The sequence below is a fragment of the Petaurus breviceps genome, unplaced genomic scaffold (assembly GCF_028583685.1).
Source record: "Petaurus breviceps papuanus isolate PSGF00001 unplaced genomic scaffold, PetGlider_PUasm1.0 90701, whole genome shotgun sequence".
NCBI lineage: Eukaryota > Metazoa > Chordata > Mammalia > Diprotodontia > Petauridae > Petaurus > Petaurus breviceps.
In genome coordinates, this window is record NW_027187316.1 from 5,735,899 (window position 1) to 5,743,854 (window position 7,956).

Genomic DNA, 7,956 nt, shown 5'->3' on the forward strand with positions numbered 1-7,956 from the left:
TGTCATCTGGGCTTCCCTGATACATAGAAGTCAAAAACTAGGAGGGTTAGTGTCATTTTTTTTTAACAATTTCAAAAATAAACCTCAAATGACATTTCCAGGTAGGTTGAGTGGACAATGGTTTGAAAACAAAGCATATGCCAAACAGAATGCTTCTGACTTTCCAGACATCCTGATAAAATGCGGATTATTATAGGTTTTCAGTATTTGCCCAGAATCTGGGACCAGTCTTCCATAGCTTCTTGGTGGTTCTAGGAATAGGAGGATAGGAGTGTCTATCGGGGGCTTGTTCTCTGCCCATTGCCCAACCCGTTGTCCCAAATCCTGTAGCTCTGAGTGAAAAATAGGAGAGAATAAGAAACAGCTCCACCCTCTGGTTCTGCTGTCCCTGTCCTGCATCCCCCTCTTCTTGGAAAAGGTCCAAATCACCCTGCGTTTTCCTTCTTCCCAGGTGCCTGAAGTAATGGCCAAGCACCTAATCTGGGGGTACTTGATGGCCTTTTCCCTTAGGCTTCGGCTACCTAATGTAAATCTCTCACTTTCCTCTTCCAAACAAGCAAATAACCCACACCTCCAAATCCTTTTAAACCTTTTCCTTAGCTGGCACCTGATCTCTAATCACTTTCCAAACAAAGGGCTTGTAAAAACTGGAAAACTTCTAGGCAGAGCCATATGACAAGGCTCTAAGCTGGACAAGGTGAATTAAAACTGTGTGGATGGAGTTTCCCACCCCCCATCCCTTCCATCCCTCCCTTTTTCTTTCCTTCTTTTTTTTTTTTTTTTAACTCTTTTCAGCTGGAAGCCTTTCTTTCCCCTTAGGCTTGGTTTGAGGCACACTGAACTAATTTTAAAATGAGGATGTTTTAAAAAAAGACATTAACCAAAAATGACAAATGTGTGCATATGTGCAAAGATGTGTGTGTGCATATAAAGTATAATGATTTTCAGGAGAATTTGCCTTCCAAGGTTCAGTGTTTGCATAACGAGCCATTATTTTTGGCAATAGGAAAGAAGGAAAACACATTCAGTTCTCATTGCAGGGTTACTGTATCAGACACAAAATTTGCTGTGATGTGTTGAAGGTTACTAAACATTGGCTTCTAGGTACCCTCAGTCTTGGCTATTATTACTCAGGGGACAGTGGTTTGTATTAGCTCTCAGAATAGTTATTTTCCAAGAAGGACATTGCAATGGGGAGTCCAACTTTGCTCATCAAAACAGGAAGAAGGGAGACAGAGAAAGGAGAGAGGAGCAATTGGTAGTTAAGGAGAGACCCAGAGGAGGAGGTGAAAGGCAGAGCCAGAGACAAAGAGAAGTTAGGAAGCTTAGCATCATAGCAGTCACACTGTTAAATCTAACATCAGAGGCTGTGGGTTCAAATCCAAGACTCTCCTCCTCCCCCTACTTTAGACTTCTGTTTCAGCAACAACAATAACAAGTTCAATTAGATTAGAAATTTTAACTTTTTTGTGTCACGGACCTCTTTGGAAGTTTGGTGAAGACAACAACCCTTTCTCGGAGAATACTTTTAAATGCCAAAAATAAATTACATAGGATTTCAAAAGAAATCAGTTCTGGAAGTCGAATAAGTTTTATGCCATTAAAACATAAAACTGCAACCAAGACTTCTAGGATACCCTAAATTAAATTAGAGTTATGAAAATATTTTTTTAAAAAGTTAAGGGACCCCAAGTTAAGAACCTCTGAATTAGATGGTCACCAATGTCCATTTTAGCTCCTCTCCCATAATTATCCTATGTACTTCCTGAGACCATAGAAACAAAGTAATATCTGTGGAAGGCAGCATAGCCCATGATGTGGCATTTAAACAGAATTGACAAGTTACTGAAGACCTGAAACATAATAACCAAATACTGGGAGTGATCTGTGTTCCCCAAACAATGTAAAGAGGAGAAAAAAGTTGAGAAAAACAAAGCCCAACTGCACAGTTAGGCATATGGTGTGTGGTTGATATGTTAGCTGATTTTTATCTTCTGAGAAAGTTTCTGGCTTTAAACACTGTCATACCAAGGAACTCTGAAAATTTCTGAACAGCAAGAGGAGGAGGGCTTCATTCACCAGGCATTCTCTGAAGTGCTTACCTGGCATTCACCTTTATTGACTGTTTTGAGATTAAGATTTAGATGCAGCCCAGTTCTTCCCAGTAGAAACCAAATGAAGTCCATTTAGAAGTAACCTAGATACTGGGCACCAGATGCTCAGATAAATCAAGGACAAATGAGTACTGGACCATTTGCTGCCAGTACTACGAACCTTGGGGTTTGACCAAACACAATTCCCCCCCACCATGACCCTAATCATTAAGCTAATAAAGCATTAATATTAATTTAGAAGAACAAGACATGTACACAATCCAGAGGCTTTAAACCAACAGAAAAAAAAAGTAGGAGTATTCATTAAGGAAGCAGTATGACTCATTCAAGGCCCTTAGATTCAGAAAATGGGAGTTTTCTCACCAAGTGATTTTATATAGGCAAGTCAATTAGTACAGAGACCCAGAGATATTGTAAGATCTTTACACTCCCCATATTTCCTAGTGTCTTTACATTGCACTCATTGTAAGAATGATGGCTACGAATGACATTTAAAATTAGCACAACCTTCCTGTCAGACTTAAATTAATTCGAGGGCCATCTCTTTCAGGAAGCCTTTCCTGATTCTCCAGTTATTTGTTTTTCCTCATCCTCCAAAAAATTTTGTATATGTGTGTATTATATATTATATATATTACATGCATACACATACATGTGTATACATGCATGTGTATATTACATTTATGTGTATGTGTGTGAGAGAGAGAGAGGCAGAGTGAGAGACATAATGTTTGTAAAGCACCTAGCACAGTGCCTGGTGTATAGTGCAATAAATGCTTGTTCCCTCCCCCCTGTATTTAATTTTTTGTGGCAGTACATTACTTGGGGGTTGTTTGGTGTTGGATTCCCCATAGACAGCAGGGATCTCTCTCTTTTATATTTGTATCTCCAGCACCTAACATACTTCCTGACACTTAGTAGGGGTAATACATGCTTGTTAATTGACTGAGTGACAAACTAATGTTTTGATTAGCCTTAACCTCTCTCTGGTCTCTAAAAAACTCTTTAAGCTTTGTCCCCAAAATAGTTTGTAGGATCAAAGCATTTGTTACTTTATGGGGAGGTCTGTGATTCAGTGAAAAGGTACAAGCCTAGGGATCAAGGAACCTGGATTCTAGTTTTTGTTCTGCTACAACTAGCCATGTAGCCTTTGAGCAAGTCATTTCATCTCTGTGTATATCAGTTTTCCTGAATTGTAAAATGAGGAATTTGCTTTCAATGGTCTAGCTCTGACATTTCATTATTCTAAGCTGTTTTTTTAAATCAATTACTTAAAGGGACCATGCCACTTAAATCCTCAGAATGAAGGATGCAAGAAAAAAAATTTTTTCTGTTTATATTTGAGAAAATGATATACTATTCCTCAAGAATTGGCTTCAATGGACACTGGAGATTAAAAGTTCCATAAATAATCATGAAAATAATGAAACTGGGAAATTAGCTAACTTTCTCTACTAATTGAGTTTTCCTATTCTAGAGAACTAAAGAATGTTCCATGTTAACCTTATTTTCACTCCTGACTTCACTTGAATCCAAGACAAAGTACTTGATCTCTTAAAGCTAATGTTTTCCCAGCCAACATAATGGAGTTAATAGGGCTAATTTTTCTTCCTAGGGCTATAAGAGAAAACCAGTTAGCTTGTTTTGATAACTAAAAGCACTAAGAAGGGCTAAGTCACAATAATAGCTCTAATTTACATAGTACTTTAAGTACCTTCTCACCTGTGAGTCAGGTAATCTACCTATTATAATCTCTATTTTTATAGAATAGGAAAAGTAAAGTGATTTGCCCAAGGTCACACTTTATTAGGGACAGTACACCAATCTTCCAAGACCGGTGCCTGGGATTTAGGTTATTCAGTGTTGCTTCTTTAGCACCAAGACAGTTGATTTCATTGAGTTGCTCCCAATATTTGATAAGTGCATAGGACTAAATACCCAGAGTACAAATTATTTAACTTAATTTTTTAAAGAACTTAAACCAAGTCTTTCAAACAATTTACAAAACCAGAAGTCAAAACCTCATCCATCTTCTATTCCACTGTTTTATACATAGATAATGATATATATGGAGATCTATTCCTTATCCATGCAAAACCTTCGACTTGTGCCTTTGATCCATCAAAGAGACTCTCATTTTCAGTCTCTCTGCCTTTACAGACATCCTCCACAGAGCATACAAACATACAAATAAATCTCTGATTTCCAAAAAACAATAAAAATGAAAACATTTCATTTGACCCTTTATAACCCTTCCAAGCTATATTCCTATATCCCTCCTACCTTCATAACTAATCTTCTAGAAAAAATGACCTACACTTGATGCTTCTAAATCTTCATCTCTCACTCAATCTTCAACTCCTTGAAATTAGGCTTCAAATCCCACCATTAGGAGGAATGGTACTACTCTCTTCAAGGTTACTGATTACTTCTATACCACCAAGTGCAAATAACTTTTTCTCAGTCCCCAAACTCTCTGATGTTTTCTGTTATAGTATTCAATACTACCACTGCTTCTGTATGCCCTTGCCTCCCTTTCATGATCCTACTGATAGGTCTCCTACTCTCTAGCTGACCAACTCTTTAATTTGTTTTGCTACCTCACTGTCCTCCTCCTAACCACTAACAGTGATGTCCCCCAAATCTTTGGTTTTGGCCATATCCTCTTCTCTCTTTACATTCATTCTCACATGGCTTCAATTTTCACTGCTAGACAGATGACTTCCAAAACTATATCTGTTGCCAATCTCTCTCCCTGAGCCCCATTTTTACCTCATTTACATCTGCCCACTAGTCACTCAGTCTTCCTGGATTATCCTCTGCCCACCTTCAAATCTGAATTGTCACAATTCAAAAATATGAAGAAAAATCCATAACCAAAACTGAACACATCTTACCAAAAAAAAATTACTATCTTTTCAACCCCCTTTCTTTTATAAGTACTACTATAGTAGAATAGTACTACCCCCATCCCCTCCCAAGTCACCCATTTTGGAAAGCTTATAGTTGTCCCTGATTTTTTCTTCTTCCTCACTCCTATATCTAATCAGGTGCCAAGTCAGATTGAGTCTACCTCTAAAACATCTCTCATATCTATTCCCCTCCTTTACTCCCAAGGGACTCCATTTTCATCTCCATGCCGGTGATTACCAAATCTGTAGATCCATGCCCAAATTACTCCCTGGGCTCTCACCCCACACCTACAACTAACTTCCTGTTGAACATCACCATAACATTGTCCCATTGGTATTTCAAACAATACCTACAAAACATGTCTACCATAAATTCTTTCTCTCCCCTTGCATAGCCACCATTCTAGAACTTACCCTTATCACCTCTCACCCTTGCTATTGTAATATCTTCCTAAGTCTCCTTGCCTCTAGCCTCCCCTCTTTGCTAATGTATCGCTGGACTAGTAATTGCCAAAGGAAGCTTCTTATTGCACAGGGCTAACCATTTCTCTTTTCTACCTCAAAACCTTCAGTGTTTCCCATTGAGTATACATATAGAGTAAAATGCCAACCAACTCTTTAGCCTTATTTTTACAGCTTTCAACAATCTGACTCCTACCTTGATTAATTTCATTTCACATTACTCTTTTTCATGCATTCTTACTTCCAGTCCACCTGCTACAAGTTCTTCCTACAGCATCTTGTTCTGCATTCTCCAACCTCAGTGCCCTTATTTGCAAAGGTATACTGGGAACAAACTTCCTCCTTATCTCTACATATTGAAGTTCTTCCATTCCTTCAAGGCCCAGCTTAAATACCACTTCCTCTACACCACTGGTTGATTCTTAAACTGTGGTCTGAGGACTCCTGGAGGTCCCTAAGATCATTTCAGGATGTCCTCGAGGTCAAAACTATTTTCATAGTAATACTAAGATACCCTAATTTCTAATACAGCAAATATCAATAGATATCACTAGGGTGTGTGAGGGCTGAATGTTAAATTTTTAGTGTGAATATTTACACTTCAGAAACTGGCAAATGCTACAAATCAGGCCTTGATTTGTTGTTTTGCTGTTTGTCTAGATTAAAGTGATGGACAAATAAAGCAGATTAAATAAGCATGTCACGTCTATATTTTTTTCTGAGAGTTGGGTGTTAAACACTTACCAACCCAACACACCCCTGAATGTAACTCACACAAACAAAAGTTCTTGGGGGTCTTCAATAATTTTTAAGCATGTAGTGGAGTCTGAGACCAAAAAGTATGAGAACCACTGTTCTACTGAAGCTTTCTTTAATTCACTCAAATAAATATTTTCTCTCTCTATTCAAATTTTCCTAGAGCATTCTGCCTGCCTCTCCTTTGCCTTCATCATATTCCACCTTGTTTCACACTTGAGAGTTATGCTATATTGTAAACTTCCACAGGCAGGAAATATACCATATTTTATCATTACATCCCCAACATCTGGTCACAGTACCTTGTACAGAGAAGGTGCATTATGAATGTTTATTTAGTCAGAATTGAATAGACCCTCAAAATAACCAAGTCAAGTAGGTAGATGGTCAGGATGACCCTGTTTTAGTGAAATGAAAACTAAACTTGATCAAGTCCAAGTGACTCATGAAAAACCAGAGGAGCCAGTATTAGAACCAGGTAAAGTTTGCTTTTTTGTGAGTCTCAGAGGCCCCCGAAGCCAAAACAACTGCCTTCCCTGGGAGGGTCTCACTACAGTAATTCATTCTTATTTGGAAAAGAACTGAAGGAAAGATTGACCAATCAATCAAAAGTGCCATTTATGCCTTGAGTCAAGCAAGCTCAGTTTTTTTTTCCCCTGACCCAAGTAAAATGGATGCTTCCTTCTGAATACATATGAGTCCTTCTTTAGAGCTCCTGCAATAAAGGCAGCCAGAAAGAGTGATAATCAGATGCATGATACCACCAAATTTCCTTTTTTTTACTCCACCAATGCCACCACAAATCTAATGGTGCTTGAGGCTGTTTTACTCTTCTAAGATTATCACCACCACACTACTACCCCCAAACCAAATGGGAAACTATTCCCTTCTGTCTCACTTTTCTTCCCAAAACTATATATTTCAAGAGACATGGTCTCTTACCCCATACCAGCTTTTCCAAAGCTATAATTGACCAAAATGTAGATATATATGTCAAAGACTCTGCAAATGTGAATGGTTGACCCTGCAGACCATAATGGATACTTTGAAACTGTTATGGTCTATCATAGAAATCCTCTTCCATTTGTAGACTGTTGTTGTCTGTCTTTCATTCTAGAAAAGAACTGTGACACCAGGAAAGAGATGTCATGACTTACAAGTGGACTGGATTTAAGTGAGGGAGGGCTGTGCAAAGTCACCAGCTCACTCACCTCCAGAGCCATCTGAGTCCAGTGGCAAGACACAGCTCAAGATGACTAGAGACAGCCCAGGATGCAGTGGGAGATCTGACCTTTTTAAGCTAAGGTCTTTCCCCAGTCTCAGTATGTCTGAGGCAAGGCTCATTCAGTGATTAAGGCTGGATAAAAATTAGGCAAATGATGATTTTTTTACTTAATAAAAAAAGAATAAAATCAATCTGGGAGTGGAAGATCCTCAGCATTTCTGACCAAAACAGAAACAATTTCTAATTCACTTGAGCCATCAAAATCCAAACAATGACCAAGTAAAGCTTGGACTGGGACCTATTGTTGGTAATCCAGGAAGAGTCAGAGTGATTTGGGTTTAAGATACTTGCTAGGTTTCAGTGATCAAAATTTATATTCCTTTGGGCAAAGCACCCACACATAAGGATATGATTCCCTATGTGGACAGAGGGAGAGGAAGGAAGGAAGGAAGGAAGGAAGGAAGGAAGGAAGGAAGGAAGGAAGGAT

At 38.6% G+C, this 7,956-nt stretch overlaps 1 protein-coding gene across 1 annotated transcript in view; it reads right to left on the reverse strand.

Moving 5' to 3' along the window:
- Positions 1–7,956, reverse strand: part of RUNX2 (RUNX family transcription factor 2) — a 176,847-nt gene that overhangs the window by 123,392 nt on the left and 45,499 nt on the right. The window lies entirely within an intron of this gene.